This window comes from Acinonyx jubatus, chromosome B2 (assembly GCF_027475565.1).
Source record: "Acinonyx jubatus isolate Ajub_Pintada_27869175 chromosome B2, VMU_Ajub_asm_v1.0, whole genome shotgun sequence".
NCBI lineage: Eukaryota > Metazoa > Chordata > Mammalia > Carnivora > Felidae > Acinonyx > Acinonyx jubatus.
In genome coordinates, this window is record NC_069385.1 from 50715693 (window position 1) to 50740946 (window position 25254).

Below are 25254 nucleotides of genomic sequence, written 5' to 3' on the forward strand. Positions count from 1 at the left end.
CTTTTTTGCTGACTTTAAAATTGAACTCACTGTAGAAAATTGGGTGAGCTGTAAAGAAGAAAGTTAAAACATCTCTTAATCACACTGTATTGAGAAAACAATGTTAAGCTGGTATTTTTTCCCCTCTTTTGTTTCAAGGATGTGCATCATACATACATTTACATGGTTTTGATCCTGAATTTAATATTAAATTGTGATCATTTTCTCATTAAATAACAACTATAGAGTTTTACATTGTACATATAGACATAATTTACTTAAACATTCACCATCCTATTTCTATGGAATTAAATTTCCTCACATTTGATATTACAAATAACATGTATTGAATGTTCCAGCATCTGAATATTTGCTTACCTCCTTGATTATTTCATAATGAAAAAAATCAACAGACTTAAAAACATAAAGTTGTTGTGCATGTAAAATCCTAAATAAAATTAAAGACAAACCATAAGAAAAATATTTGCCGCTAATATATTTACATTCTTCACACTCCGTGCTCTGGTTTCCTTTCACTCGGCGTAATTTTCTCTCACATTCTCGTGACCAGGCTTTCAGTCTAATTTCTTGACCATTGTACTGGTATCTCATTTGGTTTAGCTTACCTTCTTCCAGTTTGATATTTAATTCTTTGCTCACATGCTTAATACCACGTGACAGTATCTATCCTGCACTGGGACTACCCACGGACTGTCTGAACGTTGTCATTACATCCGCCTTGAAAGTCCCTGAGTAACCTGTGTACATCTCTCTTGAAAACAACTTAAAGGGGTGCCTGGGTGGCTCAGTTGGTTGAGCATCTGAATTTGGCTCAGGTCATGATCTCACGGCTCGTGAGTTCGAGCCCCACATCGGGCTCTGTGCTGACAGCTCGGAGCCTGGAGCCTGCTTCCGATTCTGTGTCTCCCTCTCTCTCTCTGCCCCTAACCCCCTCGCATTCTGTCTCTGTCTCTCTCAAGAATAAATAAACGTTAAAAAAAAATTAAAAAAAAGAAAACAACTTAAAAACAAGTAAATAAATTCAAACTGCTGTGCACTATGTCAAGCACTAAAGGGGACATTTTAAAATATGACATAGCCCCTGCCATTGAAACATTTCCAGTCGGCTTGGAGACTCAGCATGCCCACATGATAAGTAAACCTGGTGGACACAAGAGATATTGAATACAATTACCAGAAATTTCTATGTAGTAAACCATACCCACCTTCCTTTGTTTTCTACCATTTCTTCAGTTTCATTGGCCTACACCTTTAACACACCTGAATCTCAACTCCTCGTGATCCTGCACATGGGGTGATTTCAGTCACTGTGCTGTGGTTGTATTTTTAAAGTTTTATCCAAACGTTCACCATGATGGCAAGAATTCTGTTTTGTTCATTATTGTATCCCTACTCCTCAGAACAGGGCCTGGCAGGCGATATGTGTTCCGTTGGCATTTATTGGACATATGAACAGAAAGTATGCATCTTTTTTCTTCAAGCAGAGATTATCGGCAAACATGTATTAGGTTGACAATAAGTATGGTCGGGCCAAAGGAGAGGTTGGGGTGGGCAAGAGTTCTAGCTTAAATGTCAGATCAATGGGAGTTCAAATCCTGGGTCTGCAGTTTACCAGCTTTGTAACCTTGGGCAAGTTAATTAATTTTTTCCACACTTCCTTAGCTGAAAAGCGTGGATTAACAGAACCTACTCTGTGGGTGGTTAATAAGGATGAAGTGGGGTATTTATGTAAAGCATGGCACAGTACCTGGCACATAGGAAGTGTTTGGTAAGTGCCAGCTATGATTATTTACAAATGTTTTCCCTTCCTTTTGATCCCTTAATGTCGTCACACTGCAGCCTGTTCTCAGGGACATGGAAGTACAAACTGATTCATGATGAGGAGTAATACATCATAAACTTTGGAGTCAGGCCTGGCTGTGTAAGTCACTTAACTTCTCTGCACTTAAGTTGGTCAGCTGGAGACATACAGCTTAAGCCATGCAGAGGGCCACTGTGAGAATGAAATGAAATAATGTACACAGAGTGCCTGTCATGTGCCCAGTAAGGGCTCTTCCCCCTTTTTTGTCTTGGCTCAGTTAGAGCATCCCTCTGTGATTTTGTACCAAACGTGTATATGTCTCTCCAGTGTAGTGCTTGTCAATTTATTTTTGACCTAACACACAGAATATACTACATTTTTACATCACAGCCATATCACATGCATATGTGATTGAAAAAAACTTTTTCTCACCAAATAATACTATGTATGACCCCTATATTGGGTGGCCTAGGCTGCCACACAGACTGAGTGGCTCAAACAACAAAAATGTAGTTTCTCACAGCCTGGAAGTCCAAGATCAAGGTGTTGGCAAGCTTGATTCCCTCTCTCCTTGGCTTGCAGGTGGCCATCTTTGCCCTTTGTCCCTCACATGGGACATCCGCTCTTCTGTGCATGTCTTAATCTCCTCTTATAAGGACACTGGTCATATTGGATTAGAGCCCACCCTGAGACCTCATTTTACCTTAATTGCCTCTTTAAAGGCCCTGTCTCTAAACACAGTTACATTCTGAGGTGTTGCGGGTTAGAACTTCAACACATGAAATGGCAAGGGGGAAATAATTCAGTCCCTAACAGTGCCCTCGATATTTTTCTTTTATCAAAGAAATGCTAGGCACAACCAAACTGAGTAGGTTTTTGCAGCCCATTATGCTGATTACCAGACCGCAGGTTGAAAAAGGCCCTGCTCTAGTGGGTTGTGTGGGTTTAGTAGGTTAGTGTGAAATTGGCACCAGCATTAGGACTTGCATTTGACTGATTGCAGAGACAGCTTCAGAAGCTCAAAACAGAGAGTGAGATCAGAGGGCACAGCCTTCCACAAATACATAACAGTTACCTGAGCTTAGGACTTGACAAATCTCTGTAAATAGCCAAATGGTAAGTAGTTTGGGCCTTGTGGGCCATATAGTCTTTGTCAGACAACTCTGTTGTATCATGACAGCAGCCAGACACAATAGGTACACTAGTGGGTATGGCTGTGTTCCAATACAACTCCATATAAGCACTGAAATTTGAATTTCCTATAATTTTCACATGTCATGAAATATTCTTTTCATTTTTTCCCTAAGAACTTAAAAATGTAAAAACCATTCTTAGTTCATGGGTTGTGTAAAAGTGGGCAGCGGGCCAGATGTGGCCCACAGGATATAGTTTGCCTATCCCTTCCCTAGCTGATAAAGCCAAGTCATTTAGCTAAGAGGCTCTTAAGGAATTTGGCCTGGATGGTTTTCTTCAGTCCATGTAAGTGCTGAAAAATCTCTGTGGTTACTCATGATAAGAGATATATATCTAAAAAGCAAGGGTTTTGTTTGTCTGTTTTTTTTTAACCAGAGGGATCTCTATCTGGGGATGTGGAAACATTCTTAAAGTGCCCACAAAGTCATTGTCAGGCAGCAAAATTAGGAATAGAATAAGCACAGAAAGTCTGCACAAAAACAACAGAGCTTGCATCTAAAAAGGAGTCTCCTTTGTGAAGTTGCTATTGAGGGAAATGTAGTGGCCAGAGAAAAGCCCAGGTTTCTTCAAGATGGTTGGAGGATAACAGCTCCAGGGCCCTGGTCCCCATGCTTTCCTCTCAGGGTGAGAGTGAGTGAGGTTTCCTTCCTTCATAGGAGCCCCACATCCTCCAGAGTCTTCTCATGCGGTTTCTTTCCCCACTCAACATGTAGGCCATGGTGGGTGTGGCCATCTTTCACTTCCTGTGGGACTGCCTACAGCCTCAGGATGCCATGTAAGTGCCCAAATAAATCTCCCTACCGGAGGATCCAAGAGAACAAAGCTGTCTGAGAAAGCCAAAAGTCTGACCATATGGTTTTTTTGCTCCAAGGGATTTATTTCAGTGGTAGCTAGAGCAGTTGTACAGAGTGTGTGTCGAATGACGATGAGCTCTCCTCTCACCAGGCACTGACCAGAAGGGGGAGAGGGCCTAGCAGAAGATGGGGGGTGAGCTGCCCCCCAGGACTAGGCGACAGAATTCTCTCTCCAACCGTATGATGCTGCTGCTCTGAGGTAGGTCAAGACTCTACCTGATGACCATGGACATTGCACAGTGGGAATCTGAAGAGCCATAGAAATTGGGAAAGACTGGAGTGGTGTCCGGGGAGTTATTTTCAGTATTTTAGATGGTCAGGGGGAAATTATACATTTATCCACAACCAGGTTGCGAAGGCAGACTCAACTGCTGTGGCTTCCATTGGCAGGAATGAGCTAATCTCACGTGGTGACTCTGGAAGGGAAATACTGAGTGCCACAGAAAGAAAACACCTTTATCCCCAAGACTTTCTCGTTTAGGGATTCTTCAGATGGTAAACCAGAACCAGGACCCAGAAAATTGTTTTTTTAATTGACATGAAAAAATTGGTCTTAATATCTAAATTTTTGCTTTAAGAAATCAGATAAAATTAAAATGATTTGTATTATTTTATTTTGGAAACTGTTTGCTTCATTCAGTCCCGAGATACGGCAATACAAGAGCTTTGGCATGAGACTCATCTTAAGTGAATAAAAAACACAATTTAATGAAATGGCATTTTTGAAGCTTTTAGCAGAGCAAATTTTTAAATTATCTTGCTTCAATTAGATTGCTGTGCTGTCTTCTTTCAGTACTTATAAGAGCCCTGTTTTGTTTCTGGTTTCACTGCATTAACCACCAAGATTTTTTTTTTAATTGATGTATAACATTCACACAGAAAAGTACAGAAATTAAATGCACCTATAACTGACTTTTCATGAAGCGAACATTCCTGTGCAAACAGCAGCCAGATGGAGAAAGAATGTCCCCCAAATACCTAAAGCCCCTTACACCCCTTCCCAGTCCCTAACCACACCCACTCCAAACGTAACTGATAGCATTATTTCTAACAACATTTCAACATTATTTCTAACAACATTTCAAACAAATTTTGTTTGATTTTGTTTATTTTGTTATTTTACTTTGTGTAAATAAAATTGTGCTATGTAATCTTGTGTCCCCCTTAACATTGTATTTGGAAGATTTCTCCATGTTGTTATGAGTCTGTTCATTCTCATTGCTGCGTAATATTGTATAACTATACCAAAATTTATTTAACCCTTCTTCTATTATACATGGGCTTTTATGTTGTTTCCAGTGCAGGGCTATTACAAAGAATACTGCTAAGAACACTCTTCTACATGTCAATGGGTGAGCATGTGTAACATTTGTGTAGGATAGATTCCTTGATGGAGAGACCTTGAGTTATAGGATATGAGTGTGTTCAGCTTTCAGATACTGCGAGTTTGCCAGTGTCTTTATCAATATACACTCTCATCAGAATGTATGACAGTTCCATTTATTCCATATCCTCACAAATGTTTTTGTTGTTTTAGACAATGCATTGTGATTTTACTCTTCTTTGATGACCAGAGCAGCTTTTAATCTGTTTAATGGCCATTGGGATGTCCTTTTTTGTGAAATTTCTTCTCAAGTATTTGCCTGTTTCTTTATTAGGTTGTCTACCTTTTCCTTATGGATTTACAGGAGTTCTTACAGGTATTATTTTACCTTTCACATTTGGTTCTACCATCCATGTGGAGTTCATTTTTGCATGGTATAAAGTAGAGGTTAAGAATAATTCTTTTCAGGGGCACCTGGGCAGCTCAGTCAGTTAAGTGCCTGACTCTTAATTTCGGCACAGGTCTTGATCTCACAGTTTCATGAGTTTGAGCCCCACAGCAGACACTGCACTGCCAGCAGCTTGAGATTCTACCCCTCTCTCTCTGCCTTCCGCCACCTTCTCTATCTCAAAGTAAATAAAACTTTTTAAAAAACAGAATTTTTTTCAGAACATCTAGATGGCACAGTCAGTTGAGCATCCAACTCGTGATTTCAGCGCAGGTCATGATCCCAGAGTCACAGGATCGCACCCCACATCAGGCTCCACACTCGGCGCTGGAGCAAACAACAAACATTATTGTTTCAGAAGTTCCGGAGGCTAGAAGTTAAAAATCAAGGGGTGGCTAGGGCCGTGCTCCCTCTGAAGGCTCTAGCGAAGAATCCGTCTTAGCTCCTTGGCACTCCTTGGCTTGCAGCTGCATTGATCTGATCTCTGCCTCCATTCCCACATGGCCCCGTTCCCCTCATGTCACCCTGTGTCTAAATTTCCTTCTTATAAGGACACCGGTCATATTGGATTTAGGACCCACCCTAACCTCTGACCTCATTTCAATGAATTATATCTACAGAGATCCTATTTCCAAGGAAGGGTCACCTTCTGAAGTACTGAGGGGGTTAGGACTTCATTGTATCTTTCTGAGGCACAACCCACAATACCCAGTGAACCCAACACCACTTACTGAACTTCAGCATCATCTTTGTCATAATTTGGATGACTCTTTGTATGGGTCTATTTTGGGACCTTCTTTTTTCTTCTATTGGCCTATTTATCCTAAACAAATGCCACACTGTCTTAATTACTATTATTTTATAATGAATTTTGAAACTGATAGAGTAAGTTTTCCAGGCTTGTTGTTCTTCTTCAACATTATCTTGGCTTGTGGCTCTTTGCATTTCCATATATGTTTTTGAATCAACTTGTCAATTTCCACCTGGGAAAAAAAAAAAAAAACCTATCTTTTTTTTTTTTTTTTTAATTGAAATGCATTGAAGATTCAGTCTGGGGAGGGGACTGACTTAAAAACAGACTTCCAGTTCATTTACATGCATAACCCTCTATTATTTAGGTCTTTAAGTTCTCTCAGTGTTTTGTGTTGGATTTATTCCTAGTTATTTGATTTTTTTTTTTTTTTTTGGACGGAGATTTGTTTTGAACAAATAAGAAGCAGAGGAAGAGAAGACAAGCATCTGCTGGGTTTCTACTTTCACTTCACACTATCCAGGAATTTTCCCGAATTTACCAAGCATAGCAGGGCTAAGGTTTAGGTTGAGGTGTCACTGACTCCAAATATGACCTAGACAAATAAATTAGCTACTGCTTCAAAAATGCAGTTTTTTATGAGAGGTGAAATCCTCATAATGTGGGGTCCTGGGTATGGGTAAAATAGGTCCTTGGTAGAGAAAAGGTAGATAGAGGTGTTTCCTTACCCATGTTGCCGCATGGCAAACCTGTGCTCGGGCTAGAAGAGACGGACACAAGAGGCTGGATGGGAGTTGGGACTAGATTTGTGATTTTCGGTGTTCTTAGAACATTAGGGTTCCATGGAAGTGCCAAGTGGGCCAGAAGGATGGCCCAGGTGGTAGCATTTTGAGTCCTTTTACCCTTGAACCAAGACTGTTCTGTTCTACTTTCATCTAATATATTGGCATTCGGTATCAACCTTGAAAATGTGTGCACGTGTATGAATTCAGAAGGTTCTTATACTAAAAACATAGCACTAAAACTACTGGACTAGATATTCTTCAACATTTCATTCATCCTTAAGATTCTGGGATTATAATATTGTAGCCAGCCTACACTCCAAGGGCTCTACACACATCATTATTAATCTTGAACTTGGCAGTATTGTGATACTGTGTGCATTTCACGGACCTTCCCAGGAGCCACTGCACAGTATCTGTTTGGAAGGTCTCAGGAGTAGTAATCAGGCAGAGCTCAGGGACCTGTCCAGCAGCTGTACCTGCATCATAAGTTGTTCAGACTCTGGACAGCAGATCCCTAGAAACAGCTTCATTTATAAGGGCAAGGCAGAAATAATTCAAGTATACTACAAAACAGTTTCTCTTTTTACCTGACATCTAAGTAATGTGATCACCTGAAAGAAACTCATTGCTCGTTCTTTAACTCGTTAAAGAAAAGACATGATTATTATAAATATAAACTTCATTCCATGAGTCTTATAGGATAACAGAATCTTTTTCCTTCTGAAAGTCAACTAATTAGTTATTCCAGTGGCATTTATTTCTTCCCCATCTTCAGCCTAAAAGTTTAAACTTAATAATTCATTATTATTATTATGAATCATATTATTACTATGCTTGCTTGGGGCTGATGGAGATTACAGGGGGCAAAGGGGTGCCCTAAATGCCCCACCCGAGCCCTCCAGCCATCCCTTTGCTTGACTCAGTCCAGCCATTTGTGCCGTTAAGCCCAGAATATATACCTTTCTAGTCTGACTTCAGAGCTGGCCTCTTGGGCAGCTGAGAGTAAACTCATTTGCTGGTTTGGTGGTGCCCTGCTCACAGGGAGCCTCTGATTCCCTGAGCCAGCCTTTTGTAGTTCTGCCTTCCTGCCCTCTTATTCTGTGGTCAGTAATTTCTTTCTGCTGGCCAAGTGCCTTCTGTGCTCATCTCTTTTTCTGTCTTCCTCCTCTTTTCTTCTGCTCTTTACTCCCCCTCCAGCAAATAATCAAACAAGCAACAACCAAGCCTCAGTTGAGTCTCCCCAACTCATTGGAGTAAAGCCAGAAGAAATAGAGCCCCGCAGGCAAGGGAAGCAGATGGGTCAGTGGTGCCTTCTCAGAGCACCCCTCCTCCTCCCCCAAGGGGAGCGAAGGCCACAGTAGTCATAAAGTGGGTTTGGTTTCCTAGGGAACCCTGTGTTTTCTGGTTCCCGTCCTCCTCCCTTGTGATTGGGCTTTGTGCACTGGCTTGTTTAATGCATTATCCCGCCATTTGGAACGCTTTAATTTTTCAGACAATTGACTTTAGACTCGCAGAGAATATTGTAGCATGGAAGGAGTCAGGACTGTATTTGAAATCTATTGTTATCTTTGTGCACAGGCTGCCCAGCTTGTACCTCACGCTGTGCAGGGCAGCCACAGCCACAGGAGAGCTATGGAGGGGAGGGGAAGTCACTCTCCCTGCCCCCACATTCTTTGCTTTTGACAATAAGACTCAGCAAAGACTCATACAGTTGTTTCTTAATAAGGGGGCTCCACAAGTGTGTGCTGGCTTATCATCAGCCTCTATTGTCTAGAGGAAGACTTGGAATCCCCATTGGAGAATTTATATAATTGGTCACAGAAATGAACTAAAAAGGATAAAGCCCTTTGAATGCAACAAAATGACTAGAAGTGCCTCTTCTGTGCAAGGCATTGGGCCAGTGGTTCGAAGATAAATTTAGAGTAGGTTCCTGCCCTCAAGGAGCTGTCTCTTTCCCTTGCAGTAGATGATATGGTAAGTTCTATAGGAGAGGTACAAATAGAGTGAGATTGATTCTAGTGGAGGAAATTGGGCAGGAACTTCAGGGAGGGATTTATATTAGAGTTGGGCCTGAGGGCAGGTTGGTTCTCCATTCTTGCAAGTGGAAGTAAGAACACATAAGAGGGAAGAAACGGCACAGGAAGTCTTGGGGAAGGGGCAGATGCTGGGAACAGCAAGTGCTTTGGTAAGACTGGGCGTGAAGGAGGAAGAAGAAATGGAAGATAAGGTTGAGGTGGGTTTGGATGAATGGTGGCTTTAAGTACAAAGTTGAAGAGTTTGTGTAAGTCATCTGTGTTTTGTTTTGTTTTTTTGCAGTGCCACCAAGCCCTGAGGTTCTTAGGAGGTGGCTCAGAGGCACTGCAGGGGCAAAGGTCCAGAGCAGCTCCCCTCTTCTCCATGTTGTATACTGGAGAATCGTCTTTCTTTTCTTTTTTTTTTTTTTTTTAATGTTTATTTATTTTTGAGAGGGAGAGAGAGACAGTGTGAGCAGGGGAGGGGAAGAGAGAGAGGGAGACACAGAATCCGAAGCAGGCTCCAGGCTCTGAGCTGTCAGCACAGAGCCCGATGTGGGGCTCAAACCCACGAACTGTGAGATCATGACCTGAGCCGAAGTCGGAGCCTTAACCGACTGAGCCACCCCGGCGCCCTGAGAATCGTCTTTCTTTAAAGAGTATTCCACTTTAAGAAAAACTGAAACCCATTGGTATACGCAAAAGGGAGACACTCATTTATCCAGTCAGTTAACGAATATTTATTATGTGACTTCTACATACCTAGCCCTGTACTAGGTTCTACTGAAAGATCACTGAAGATTTCAAACCAGTCAGTAGCATGGTGGCAAGAACCACTGGTTAGCATCCTGAGTTATAATCCTGCCTCTGCCACCTACTATTCGTAAGACCTAAGGCAAGTCTCCTGGTCTCACTGGGACCAGTTTCTCACCTGGAAAATACAGCTAATAAGTCATTCCCAGCTGGGGCATTCTGAAACTGACATGATCAGAGCTGTAATTCAGAGCTTTCATGTGTGTCCATAGAGTGGGAAAAGGAGACACCAAAGTCAGGCCAGTTAGGAGGTCATAGCAAGAACTTCTGTGAGTCATCCTAAGACTCTGAGTGAAGACTTTCACTCACTCATTCAACAAACATACAACACTCAACGCCAGCCACTGTGCTAAGCATTGATACACTAGCAGTGACCAAAACGAGGTCCCCACCTTTAAGGTACATTATATTTAGGAGGTAGCATGGGTGATAGATCTAGGGATATAGTTTAAAACACGTGACAAGGGGTAATGGTTGGGACTATGGAAGTATATGAAATACCAGGGAAGAGAAGGCAAAAAGCTTTGGGGGAGAAAAAGAGATCTGAGGTGATAGAACATACAGAAAATTCTGTGGAAAACCAAGTAATATTCACTCCATGATAGAAAGCACGTTCTTGGGGTTGCCTGGGTGGCTCAGTCAGTTAAGCATCCAACTCTTGATTTCGGCTCAGGTCATGATCTCACAGTCGTGAGTTTGAGCCCCGCGTCCGGCTCCGCGCTGACAGTTCTGGAGCCTACTTGGGATTCTCTCTGTCTGCCCCTCCTCTGCTCATGCTCTCTCTTTCTTTCTCGCACAATAAATAAACTTAAAAAAAAAAAAAAAAAAAGGAAAGCACATCTTTCATCAAGCCAACATGACAAACCCATACCTCAAAATATCCTGTTGGGGCTAAGAAGCTATAACACAGAAGAGATCGTGTCCATTTAGACACCCACTTCTCCTTGACCACATCACTCCTGTACATGAAGCAAAGTTACACCAAAGCCGTATATGGCTTTATATAAGAGCAGATCTACTTGTTTTCCTCAGAAAGGTCTTAAATAAGTACCAGTGGTATGTAAAAATGCTAAGAGCAACTGCCTAAGCTCCTGGCCCCTCAAATCTTTTTCTAAACCAGCTGGCTCTTTTTTACTTTCCCCCAAGTTATTGGAGTGGATCCAAAAGCAGATTCTGAGATCCTCCAGCTTTTCCTTATTTACCCTGCCAGTAATTACATGTCACAGGTTGTCTTCCCTACTGGAGTCTGAGGCTGAGCAATTAGTCTCCCATTGTCTTTACAGGAAATGACATCCATGTGGCTTCTGGGGAAAGCAACTGTTGACCACTCTGGCTAAAATAATTTGGAAAGTGTTCAGCACTTCCTCTGGTTGATCATTTAAACTGGCTGATTTAGAAAGCTCTTGGAAATGTGCAAAGTGAACAAAGGTTGTCAGAACCAGAAATACTCCTGGGTCACTTCCCCAAACAAAACAAGTCTCTAAACTGTTGCTGTGGCCTCTCGCACCAACTTGTCTGGACTCTTCAGCATGTGGCTGAGCCCAGTGCCTCTGTGTTCTGTTCCTTGTATAATGCTTTATTGGGCACTGAGTGGTCAAGATGCTTTCCAGCTACTGGTCATTGAAAACCCAACTCAAGGAGGCCTGAACAATATGAAATTTACTGGATTCCATTGGTTCCACAGACTTCAGGGTTGACCTAATGCAGTCACCCCAACTTTGCTTCTCTGGGGTTTTTTGTCTTTACCTTCCTCTCTGGGCCAGCTTTATCATTAGACTGAGCAAGGTAGCTACAGAAGCCCTAGGCATCACATCCCATGGAACATTCAGAAAGGAGGAATTTATCTCAGAATGAGAAGAAGCTCCCGGGAAACTGTTCTTCACATCTTGTTGGCCTGCATTGGGTCGCATGCCTAGTCTTGAACCAGTCATTGGCAAGAGGAATGCGTTCCCCTTAGATCAGTGCATCTGAAACCTTGTGGACACACAGATCACCTGGGGATCTTGTAACATAGATTCTGACTCAGTAGGTTTGGGATGGGACCTCAGAGTTGACATTTCTCAGAAGTTCCCAGGTGATGCCGATGTTGCTGGTTGGCACACTGCAAAGCCTTAGACCCATCAAGTCCCCACCCTCCAGCTGGGAGTGTTGTCGCCTGCCCCTGACGCACCGTGGCTGAAGGAATATGGGGGATCTGTTAGGAAGAAAGGAGAAGGGATGACCCATGCAGATGAGAACCATGTTAGAGATACTTGTTCCCAGTGGTAATGAGATCTTACCTTTAATCAGGAGCCGCACATAGTCTATGATATGTATTAGAAACAAAAAGTACATGCAGTGCAGTGTGTTGTGTGGGAATGCCTGTAGATATCTTACTATTTATTTACGAGGATGTATATGTCATAATTCTTGAAACAAAAGATTAAACAGTCATGCTCCTGTTCGTTATCATTAAGCTGTTTTTATTTAATACCATATACCTAGTGTGTCTCAAGAAGAACAAATTCAAGTGAGATGGATATAAGTGTCCTTAAGTTTAAAAAGAGTATGCCAAGGCCAGCCTTTGTTTTGAATAGGTATCTCATCTTTTGTAGTTCTCTGGGGGGAGAGAGTATACCCTCACTGTCCTAAGCGTCACTTGATATAATGGCAAGCATGGAAGATGCTGCCAGTGGTGAATTTATTCCCAAGCAAATGGTCACAGTGCCCTTATGAGTGGAGGAAATCATTATACTTTTGTCATTTGAAAAGGAAGAGCTATTCTCTTGTTGTTAAGTTTATTTAAGTTTATTAAGTTCAAGACTGCACCCAATGTGGGGCTCAAACACACAACCCCAAGGTCAAGAGTCACATGCTTTTCTGACTGTAGTGAGCTGCAGCTGTTTAGGGACAAAGCTGGTAAGACCAAAGGACTGGTCTCTCCTGAGGCAGATTCATCACAGACCCAGGGGGCTCAGAGTGAAGTACGCAGCCAGGTATGGAGTAGACCTTCCTGAAGCGGTCTCTTTGTTGAGTTGCTATCTTCGGCCTCATATACAAGGACAACGTCACTTAGGGAAGGTGACATTTCACCCCTCCATCTACTGGGACCACGGGCTCATATCCGTGAGACCAGTGAGAAGCCAGAGCAACCTTAACTGGCCTTGTCTTTATAGGTCACCAAGGTATCCATACTTAGGAAATCACTGGATATTTCTTGTCTTTGCAAAAGCCCTGAAAGATTGAGAGAATCCCATCTACTCTACACTCGCTGGGGAAAGCTCTAGACTTGGTGCTCCGCGGAGGAAGGGATTGTGCTTGTGTCACACAGGAGCCCCCTGTGTGACAGGATGGTGTGATGTCCAGCCTGTTCTTGGGAGATCTGAGCATCCTCTCTAAAGGGAAGGAAAAGAAGAGAACATTTTGTTGCCTCATTTCAGTAGTTTATACTTTGAATATGGAGTGTTTAGGTGTCCTGTCTACATATTTAGGAGCTCACAAGCTGCCAGAGAGAGGTGACATAATAGTCCTATCAGCTGAGTCCGTGTGGGGCCGGAAGCAAGCCCTTGAGTTCACTCATTCAAACAGTGCTGGCTGTGTGCCTTCCCTCCTGTGTGTGCTATGAGGCAGGGCATTATTTGCCATGCGAGGAATAAAAAAAGAGGGCCTTCCTTTACAGCTTAAAAAGTAGGATACAGAAGTGTATTTCAAGTATCTATATCAAATAAAACATAATTTTTGAAAACAGAAAAACAGGGGTAAGATAACAGCACATTGGGAAAATCAAGTTAGAGCTCACGAAGAGGAGAAGTAGGTAGGCCAGGCCTAAGAGCAGGGGCTCATGACCTGGGGGTCCATGGATGGAGTTCAGGGGTCTGTGAAATTGGATGGGGGAAAAAAATTTATTTTTACTAACCATTAATCAAAATCTAACATTTCCGGGGCACCTGGGTAGCTCGTTAAGCGTCCAACTTTGGCTCAGGTCGTGATCTCATAGTTCGTGGATTCGAGCCCCACGTTGGGCTCTGTGCTGACGGCTCAGAGCCTGGAGCCTGCTTCGGATTCTGTGTCTCCCTCTCTCTCTTCCCCTCCCCTGCTCACACTCTGTCTCTCTCTCCCTCTCAAAAATAAATAAACATTAAAAAAAAAAAAAAGAAATCTAACATTTCCTTCTATTATGAAAGTAGCACTAGCTATTTGTCACCAATAGAAATTATGGGTGTTTTCATATTACTTTATAGTTACAGATATTCTAAAATACCATTTATGCCCAATAGTACTTCAGATTACAGTAATCATTAGACTTTTGCTGGACCTTATTTAAATATAAAAAAATCTTTTTTGTTATGTATTTTGATAACTGCATATCAGTATACCTCTTTTAAATCCTGTTCATTGCATGTATTAATTTCAAGCATTTAAAAACATTATTCTGAGGGGCACTGGGTGGCTCAGTCAGTTAAGCGTCAGACTCTTGCTTTTAGCTCAGCTCATGATCTGATGGTTTGTGGGTTCAAGCCCCATGTCTGGCTCCACACTAACAGCATGGAGCCTGCTTGGGATTCTCTCTCCCTCTCTCCCCCCTCTCTCTCTCTCTCTCTCTCTCTCTTTCCCTCTCTCTCTCTCTCTTTCTCTCTCTCTCCATTTCCCTCTCTCCCTCTCCCTCTCTCACTCCCTCCCTCCCCTTCTCTCCCCCTCTCTCCCCTTCTCCCACTCACATGCACACTCTCTCTCAAAAATAAACTTTAAAAATAAAAATAAATAAAAACGTTATTCTGAGAAACATGTCTCTAGGCTGCAGTGGCACAAAAGGAATAAAGATCCCCTGCCTCAGAAAATGGCTAGGCCCCTTACCAGCATTTGTGGGGCAGAGACACTCACGGAAGAAACCAGCAGACCCACAGCTCAGGCAGGACTGGCGACTGCATCTTCCGATGGAAGATGTGGAGACAAAGCGGAGGGAAGTTGGAGTCCCAGGCTAATGTAATTTCACAGAGAAATTTGAAGGTCATGGGAAGCGGTGGAAGGTGTTTCCACAAGGCTTTAAGTTCGGTTTAGAAAGGATGCCTTGCAGAGCCGTGAGAGTGGGATTTGAAGGGAAGAAACTGGGGGCCAGGAATTGAGTTTCTGCAAGGTGTGATGCCAACCAGTGTGATAATAAGAGAGAGGGAAGGCGGTGAGTCCCGCCCGCCCAAAGGATGAGAAGGGCAGGCCAGGACCACGGTGTCCAGTGGAGGTGAGGAAGGCCGTGTTTGCTTTCAGGCCTGGGTGATTAGGAGAAAGATCATAGCTCCTCGAATGCTCTGAGTGTTTACTGCATGCCAGCTGCTGTTTTAAGCCTTTCTGTGACATGTCACTAAATTTATATCATTTAATCTCCATAACCACCCTGGGAGGTCAATACAATAATCCCTATTTTACAGATAAGAAAATGAAGTCTAGAAAAGAAAGGTGAGGGTCTCTCAGCCAGCAGGGGAGAAGAGAGTATATTATTAAAAGAAACAGGGAAGAGGAATTGGTTTGAGGGAGAAATATTTTTTATGACTTCAATTTTAGGTCTTTTTGCATAGTTCTTTAGTCTTCAATTATTTTATTTTTTAAATTTTTTTAATTTTTATTTATTTATTTATTTTGAGAGAGAGCGCATGAGCGGGGGAGGGGCAGGGAAGGAAGGAGACGCAGAATCCAAAGCAGGCTCCAGGCTCTGAGCTGTCAGCACAGAGCCTGACGCGGGGCTCAAACCCACAAACCATGAGGATCATGACCTGAGCCGAAGTCAGATGCCTAACTGACTGAGCCACCCAGGCGCCCCTGTCTTCAATTATTTTAAGTAAGGGCTAAAAATTCAAACAAAGTATGAGCACAGTTTCTAGTTTATTTCACTGTCCCGATTTTAATTTATTTGTTATTAGTGGGTGCTGAGTTAATTTGTAAATTGGTTTCATCTTCCTGTGAAAAACAAAAAGGAATCTGGCAGCAACAGTTTGGTACATTGATGAGTGCCCCAAACAAGGAAGATGTTGTGGTTTCCAGAAGGGTAAATTACTTCTGTTTAGCGATGCATTTTTCCTTTTGTTGTGGTTTGTCTTTCAGGACTGGTCCAGCAGCTGTCTTAGAAGACATGTGGTGTGTATGAAGTTTGTGATAGTCGGGGGAAATTTTGGTAAGTATTGTTGCATTTACTTCTAATATCTTTTGTTGTAAAATGGTGCCCAGAAAGGAAGCCAATGCCTTGTTTTGTGCATCTTTTACATCTGCACTAAATTTAGACAAAATGGGATTTTATCATTAGATGTAACATTCAGTTGGTACTTTCTAACAGTATGACTTTTTTCTTGTTGTTATTGATATGTTATTAAGTAATATTAGAAATATGGAGTTTTCTAAGATTTAATAAGAAATCTAGATTTAGGAAAGTTTCTGAATACAGGATAAAGAATACCCTTGACAGTTGAGCTTGTAGTCTAGGTAACCTAGACTATATGAGTATAGTCTAACATGGACTATAAGAGTAATAAACTGCAGACCAATAGAATAACAATAGCAACAAAGATTCTCCTCTGCAGAGAGATCCTTATGGCCTATCTGTTGAAACAAGAAATAGTCAGTGAGCTACTTGGGAAATGGAAAGTTGAAGGGAAGCAAGAACTCAGCACGTCTGGGAGCCAGTCCCAGCATGACAGTGGCCGGAGAGGCCAAGAACATTAAATTCAGCAACCACCCAGAAGACCTTGCTAGCAGTAGTAAAAAGAACAGTCTTCGAGATCAGGAGACCCGGGTTGAAGTTTAAGTTCTACACTAACTGGTTGTTACATACCCTCCCTGAGCCTCAGTTTCCTCATCTGTAAAATGAGGCTTGTAATGTTACCTCCGTCATAAGGTTGTCATGAGAATAAAATGAGCTAGGTAGTTCTGGAGCATAGTAGGTGTTAAATAAAACAGTTATTCTTGATAACAGGACAGCGTCGTTTGGAAACTAGACATTTGGCACTGAAGTCAGACCACCAAAAGGTGTGCGTATCTCCCAGCAGGAGGGCCACTGGGGGTGGGTTGGTCACACCACATTTGCTGTCACAAGAGATGTCACGGCTGGTCACCACGGTCCGTCCTCCAGAGTCCACTCTGTAACACCTTGTGGGAACCCCAAGACATTTGCTGTCTTCTCCACCTCTGCCTACCCATTCTTAGATGTGCTTGACTAATTTAACTTACCTTTCTGTTACCTTTGGAGCCAAGTGCAGTTAGAGTTTGGAGTTCGTTTGAGTTCCATTCAGTTTTGGAGTCAATGTTACTATGAACCAAAATAATGAGAAGGAAAAGACGGGTCGGGAGTAGATGGTCCCCGTGGTTTGGGTCTCGGGTACCGTATTTAGGCATTCATTTCCAAAGCTTTATTTTTATTTATTTACTTTTTTGTCTGTGTTTATTACGTACTCTTCCTGGAGATCCAGTTATCAGACTAAATTTTTGAGCTTTAACTACAAGAATTCGGCATTGGGATGGGACTTTTCCTGTGGTTGGAGGGAATCAACTGTGTCACTGCAGATGGGCTGGTGTTTAAGATTAGGTGTCCCTAAGCGGACCCCTTTGTTTCATAGAATTGGAGAGATGGACACAGCTTCAGGGGTTGTCCAGCCCATTCTCCCTCGAGCCAAAATCAAATCTCTTCTACAGAACCCGTGACAAAGGGCAGTCCAAATTCTCTCAGGGGTAGGGAGCTTGCTACGTGAAGAGTAGCTTGCGCCAATTAAGAAACAAAGTTAAGGGAAACAGGAAAATTTTAGAGGGTAATGAAATTGTTCTGGATCTTGATCTGTGGCAATATTTTTTGTTTGTTTGTTTAATTTTTTGAGAGGGCAAGCAGGGGAGGGGCAGAGAGAGAAGGACAGAGGATCTGAAGCAGGCTCTGTGCTGACAGCAGCGATCCCAATATGGGGCTTGAACTCACAAACCGCAAGATCGTGACCTGAGCAGACATCAGATGCTCAGCCGACTGAGCCACCCAGGTGCCCCCATCTGTGGTGATATTGATGCAACTGTATATTTCCTGCAAATTCATAGAACTCTACAATAAAAGGGTGACTTTTGCTCTATGTTAATTAAACCGTAGTTTTACAATGGGAAAAAAAAATGAGCAAATACCTGGGTGTTTAGCTCAAATGGTTAAAAAGAAAGAAGGGAAGCAGGGAGGGAAGGAAAGCATTCTAGGCTTTACAGTGAATTATGACATATGCTCCATGAAGCAGGACCTTGGTCTTTTTCCTTCCTCTGGTCTCAGTGCCCAGACAGTGCCTGGCACAATGGAAGGCCTGTGATAAATATTATTGAGCCGCCTATGCTCTTAGTCACTTTCTAAGTAGAGGCCTGTCTTTCCACTCTGTCACACACCAGCCCTTCCGGTATTTGGAGACACTCTCCATCATTCATCTTCCCCTCTCTGGGCTGAACTTACCATGTTCCATTCTTGTACTGTTTGTCTCCTGATATTATTTCCCTCTCCCTCCCACCCTGCCTCTCCTTGAGGAAGCATCTGCTTTACCACACCCCTCCTGGATACGTGGCCCAGCTCTGGGAACCCTGCCCCTGAGGTGGTTGGTCCACCAGCGGTACCGTAGGCCATTGGTACCATGGGCCATTGCATCTATAGATGATGTGAGGAGACACCAACCCCAGTGTTCTTTTGCAGTCAGTACTGAGTGCCTGGTAATGGAACATGAAGGATTTGTTAACAGCAGTCTTCGAAGAATGGAACTGTTAAAAGTAGGGAGAAGAGCCATCCAAGAGATAGGGTGACGGCAAATCCGTCTTCTTACGCGTCTTGACTGAAATGAGGGCAAGCCTCACCACCCTTTGTTTAAGACAGCAGTAGTGTTCTTTATAAATCTTTCAAGGTAGCACTGTATCACATGTCCTGACTCTTCATTATGAGTCATAGGAAGTTTGAGATTCTTAAAATTAAAGCTTGTGAGCGCCTTGAAAAATCTAGACTCCCACCACCCTCCCCCGCCCACCCAGCCATACCTGGGGGAGATATGTAAATATATAAACAGAGAGCAGTGGTTCTCAACCCAGATTAATTTTGTTCTCCCAAAGGACACTAGTCAATGTCTGAAGACATTTTTGGTTGTCACAGGAGGGGGTGGGGAGTTGTGTGCTATGGGCATCGCGTGGGTGGAGGCCATGGATTCTGCTCACTACTAACTATCCTGTAGTGCACAGGACAGCAACCCCCTCATGCGGAATGATCGGGCCCAAGGTGTCAAAACTGCTGAGACTGAGAAACCTGATATAGAAGGAATTTTTAAAATTTAATACCCAAAGTACTTATTATTTTGAAGGTATAAAATCTTTAATATTTTGGCATTTAGTTAGAGGTCAATATAGAACCAGAAAACGTAGAGAGGTTTGGTCAGAGAATCATAGGGCTGAAAGGTCTCATAAGAGACTCTCTCTTACATTGCCCCTGACTCCAAGCAAGATGTGACTTCAGCAAGACAGATGGGCATCTGAAGGCTTATACTGATGACTGTAAACTGAAAATGAGACTCACACAACATGATCCTCACATTCACACAAAAGAGGTTGTCTCATATTTTAATTTCGGCCCCAGCTTCTTCACAAGTGCCTGTCTCTAGATAGCCTTTGAGATGTAATGGTGTTTCAATCTGGGCTAGTCCTTCCTTTTAAATCAAGGGCAGCGATTCTGGTGTGATGAAAATGTGCTTAGGGAGGAGAGAGATCTCATTACAGATGATTGAGATTGGGTATTTTGGTACACAGGGCTGTTTATTTGCATCAATTTCCTAGTGACACCACAGTCTGGTTTAAGTGTAAGTTATTGAGAGCTTTTGTAGCCCAAGATGGCTACACTTGCTAAAGCAGGGAGATTAAAGCAACGTATGTCAAGTTGTGATATAGGACAATCCACTTGAAAAGACTTTAATTATAGGGCTTATTTTGGGAGGGTAACTGTGCTTTTTGTGAGGTATATTTTGGGATCTACTAACCCAGCTTCAAGGCTAGTAATATCTTCCCAGAAAGGGTGTGGCTTGTGCTGGTGGACATAAATATTTTCTCACCAAAACCTTCAGTGTAATATTCTTTCGACTTTACTACTCTGCATTTTTCCTTTTCTGATAATCTTTCCCTTTGCAAAAAATGCATTCTGGAACGTTGGAGAAGACAAGGGTAAAAGATCTCATTTCAGATGGCCAAGCCCAGAGATTTTGCATTTTCATCAGTCTGCTGTTTTTTAAGATGAATAGAATTTGGAGGAATGTACCAAAGCTGAATAGTAAGCAGTGTCAGGTGAGACTAAAACCATGTCAGTGCTAAATATTTTAATGTAAGAAACTATGGAAAAGCTACACATGTATAGCTTCTTATTTGCCAACACTGCCTCTCCAACCCCCGGGTAATTTTTGGAGGCCACTTCAGTGCCCTTTGCCACAGCTAATGAGCTGGAGTCAGTACCCACTTGCACTTTGCTCTTCAAGACTTGTGCCTTGGGGCACCTGGGTGGCTCAGTCAGTTGAGCGCCCGACTCTTGATTTGGGCTTAAGTCAGGATCCCAGGGCCACCCCATGTCAGGCTCTGTGCTGACCGTGGAGCTTGCTTGAGTTCTCTCTCTTTCTCCCTCTGCCCCTCTCCCCCACTCTTCTCTCACTCTCTCTCTTTCTAAAAAAAAAAAAAAAAAAAGTATATTAAAAAAAAGGACTTGTGCCTTTTCCCAACTCTGCCTTTGGTGACCTCCTTCACTTCCCCATTAATACCTGAGGCCTTTGGCCTTCCTTAAAGGAAGGGTCGGAACTTTCTGCCCAGTGTTTCCTAGTCCTCATTTGAAAGTGAATGATAAAGGAGAGATTAGATCAACAAAATAAAATCAGCTTTTCCTTTACACAATGTGTATGGTAGGTGGATGGGGAGGAGGAACAGAGGTAGAGGAAGAACAGTTTTTTAACCCCCCAAAATAACCACATCTGAGGGCAGAGAAGCACTTTTACCTAAATTCTAAGTCATGAGGGCAATAAAATGAGAGCCAGAATGCTCCATGGGGGAGAGTTGAAGGCAAAGCCTCCTAACTGTAGAAATCTCTGGAGAGGTGTCCCTGTTTTCCCAGAGGCAGTCTGTGGCCTGCATCTGAATCACCCAGAGAGACTATTTACGAGTACAGGTGCCTGGGCCCACTCTAGATGGACAGAATCTGAACCCCTGTGGCAGGTGCTTTCTTCATATCACTCTCCAAGTGACTCTTGTGCACACTGATATAAAGCCCTGCCCAGCCTCTAAGATTCCCTCCCATAAGCATGGCTGAAAGATGCAAAGAACAGATCAGGCATTTTGAAGGTCAGACCAGTGCATGCTGCTCCTTGCTCTGCTATGCATGGGAGGGTAGAGCACCATATTCTGTTACCTTGTTCTCTTGACCCTGGAAGCTATTTCGTGCTCACTAAGAGAAGTGTCCTCGTTCCAGATTAGTTTGGGTGCCATCCTAAGCCAGATTCTTTGAAGCTACTATGAGACCGCCATCCTTCTTGTCTGCTCCAGCGGCGCATAAATCTGCCAACAGCCCTCCCTCTAAAACTTACACTGCAGTGTGGGGTTGGTCTGCGGCAATGCTTAAAACCAGAATCTCCCACTCAAGGAGGGGAAACATTCTCAGAATAAGTAGCTGTTGCATATTCTAGTACGTGACTGGACAGCTCACCCTGTGCAATAGATCCCATGTGGGATACAGGTATTAGGACCCACTGTGTAGACCTGCCTCTGACTGGTAAGGCTGTCCGTGCCAGTGGGTATTGTGGTATCGTTTGTATAGATAATTTAGGTTTATAAGGAGCTGTGGCATATTTGGTCCTCCCAAATCCCTCCTTAGGTGGTAGAACAGGTATTATCCCCAGATAAAATCTGCGACTCAGAAAATTTAGCCCGTGACTGAGGCAGGAGGCATTTGGGACTCTTTGTTGTCCCCCTCTCAAAGACTGGAGGCGGTGTTGGCATGTGGTGATATGGGGGTCGGGTGGTTGGCAAATGTCCTACGGTGCCTAAGACAGTTCTGCCCAGTGAAGAGCTGTCCCCGGCACAGTGTTTGTTGCACCCCCACAAAGAACTGCTCTGAAGTTGTGCGGCTAACTTGTGCAGTAGAACTGGGCTTGTATCTACGCTGTTTGAATCCAGACCCTTTATGGCCCTCTCCATCTTAAAGGCATCACAGAATTAATTCCTGCATCACTGGGAGCTCTCACTGCATTAAAGTTTGAATTCTGAGAGACGGTTCTTTGGGTTGTGCCCTTGCTGCTCTGTGCGCCTGAACATAGGCACAGCGTGCCGTATGTGGTGTCTGAGACCTCTGTGGTTGGGTTGACCACTTACCTTGTACCTGTCATTCCTCTGTCAATGCCCAATGCAGGTGGAGAGAGTGTCATATTATTTTTTTTAAGAAGTTTGTTTATTTTGAGAGAGAGAGAGAGAGCACAAGCGGGGGAGAGGTAGAAAGAGAGGGAGAGACAGAATCCCAAGCAGGCTCACACTGTCAGCACAGAGCCTGATGTGGGGCTCGAACTCACAAACCACGAGTTCATGACCTGAGCCGAAATCAAGACTCGGACGCTTAACCAACTGAGCCCCCCAGGCGCCTCGAGAGAGTGCCATCTTTGAAGAAAGATCAAAGCCTAAGAGGATGTTCCACCTTTGATCCAGTCTTCCTGGCCTAAAAGCCGTCTGGACAGGGAATTAGGTGTCAATTTCAGGAGTTTTTGGTATGATATCTTAGGCTTCATACTTGGTGCACTTCCACAGCCTGGTATTGGAGCCTTGTTTAAAGTTTGGTTTTGATGTCAGCCAAAAAAACAGCCAAAACAGTAGCTCCATCAGTCTGAATGAGCACACGTGAAATTTATTAAAGTGGTAAAACTATAACCGTGTTGAATGAAGAGACACAGTGAAGCTGACCTGAATATAAATGTCGAGGGGAGTAAGAGGAGGTAGTGACATGTGATTTTTTTTCTTCTCTATTGTATTTTGCTTCTCTCTCTCTTCCAGTTTCTTTCCCAATTTTTTATTCTGAAAAACTTCAGAGCCGCCAGTTTGGGAGAATGGTAAAACCGACACCTATGTGTCCTTTACCTGGATTCACCAATTGTTCTGAATTCACCACATTTGCTTTCTTTGTTCCTTCTTCCAATTTAAACATATTTACATTTATATGTGTTATATACAACATATATAGCATATATTACATAAATTTTTTCTGCACCATTTGAAAATTGCAAACATCGGGGCGCCTGGGTGGCTCAGTCGGTGAAGCGGCCGACTTCGGCTCAGGTCACGATCTCACGGTCTGTGAGTTCGAGCCCCGCGTCGGGCTCTGTGCTGACAGCTCAGAGCCTGGAGCCTGTTTCGGATTCTGTGTCTCCCTCTCTCTGACCCTCCCCCGTTCATGCTCTGTCTCTCTCTGTCTCAAAAATAAATAAACATCAAAAAAAAATTATAAAAAAAAAAGAAAGAAAATTGCAAACATCTTAACACTTTACCTCTAAATATTTCATCACGTATCTCCTAAGAATACGAATTCTTCCACATAATCACAATACTGTTATAGCTAAGAGATTCACAGTAAGTCCATGATATTAGCTAATATCCACTCCGTATTAAGACCTCCCCAGTTGTCCAGGCTACATGTAGTGTAGAATGTCCTGTATTTTGGCCTTGCTTGTTTCTTCATGGTGTTGTTCAACTTGCCCTTTCTCTCTTCCTGAAAATAGTTAGATCTAGAGGCTTGGGATTAGATGCAGGTGAAACATTTTTTGGCAAAAATACCTCACACGTAGTGATAGATGTTATTCTATCACAGCAGGAGGTCCATGGTGTCAGCGTGTCCCACCATCCAGAGTGATCTGCTTGATCTCTTGAATACGGTGGTAACCAGACCTCCCCTATGTTCACATACACCTTGGGTCAGTAAGGCATCTGTGGGCTGGTGCATGGATCCTTTGTGAACATCCTGTCACCCACCTACCTTTTGCCCAGTGCCTTGAGTATCGATGGATAATCCTCACCTGTACCCGTTATTACATTGGGACGGTGATATTTTTTACCCTTTGCTTTCTCTTCCTCAGTTCTTTATAGTGAATGACCTTCATATTTTTACAGTGATGATTTTTTTTTTAGCCAGTGCCCTGGCAGTCAGCCAGATTTTGCTGTGATAATAGATTATGCTGAACACATTTCTTTGCCTTTTAGGATAAGAAGGAGTAACTTTACAGAGCCGTTTACTACTGCCTGCCAGGGTACCGCATAGGCTCCTTAACTGTAGAATTTATTTCACTTTCCCCCACACGCAACAGTTCAGACTGGCAAGCAAAGGGACTTGCTTAGGGTCACCCAGCTCCTATGGTGGAGCTGATACCAAGCCAGATCTGTCAGGCTTCGAGCCAAGGTTTTCCACTTTGCCATGTTCCCTCTGATCCCTGACCCCTGGCAGTGTCTCCCACCTACAGTGCTTGCCTTAGACAAGTGCCTACCTGACTGGGTAAGTCTGTGAACAAGGAAAAGTCAGCCAGGACGGGGCTGTGCAGCTGGAGAAACACAAGCCACATACACCTAAAAGCTGCAGGTGCTACTGGGGCTCAGACAGATGTGGGCCCAGTACTATCAGAAATCTCGGTCTGTATTTTAACCATCCCAACTTTTCCATGTGGGTAACTGATTTATATACTCCGACGCTCGTCCGCAGAATCACCAGCTTCCAGCACCTGGGCCGCAGCCAGCCGAGGCCCCCGCACATCAGCCAAGGCTTGGTTTAGAAATGGAATGCTTTGCTTGCTTGTTTTTAACATCTCTTTTAAACCGAAATTAATGTTCTTGAAATCTGATTTGAGAGGTGATTGATTTTTGAAGAGGGGGGAAGGTTGGGTTTTATGGAGAAAAGTCGTTAACTGATATATTATAAAACCTTGTATTTCTTAATTAGTAGGTTAAGAGCACAATAGTAGATATTTCATCTGTAGCTTGGGAAGAAAGCAAATATGGGACGCCTGGGTGGCTCAGTCAGTTAAGTGTCTGACTCTTTCAGCTCAGGTCATGATTTCATGGTTCATGAGTTTAAGTCCCACATCCACATCAGGCTCCGTGCTAACAGCGTGGAGCCTGCTTGGGAGGCTCTCTTTACCTCTCTCTCTCTCTCTCTCTCTCTCTCTCTCTGTCAATAAATGGACAAATAAACTTTAAAAAAATACAAAAAAAAATAAAGAAAACAAATACATTTCCCTCTGAATATCATCTCTAGGACTTCT

General features: G+C 43.1%; 1 protein-coding gene across 5 annotated transcripts in view; it reads left to right on the forward strand.

The window, feature by feature from the left end:
* FYN (FYN proto-oncogene, Src family tyrosine kinase) overlaps positions 1 to 25254 on the forward strand; it is a 213753-nt gene that overhangs the window by 78827 nt on the left and 109672 nt on the right. For all 5 annotated transcript variants that reach the window (XM_027057070.2, XM_027057076.2, XM_027057071.2 and 2 more), the window contains one exon: positions 16055 to 16124. The gene's annotated coding sequence lies outside the window, so the exon portion shown is untranslated. The remainder of the gene's footprint in view (positions 1 to 16054; positions 16125 to 25254) is intronic.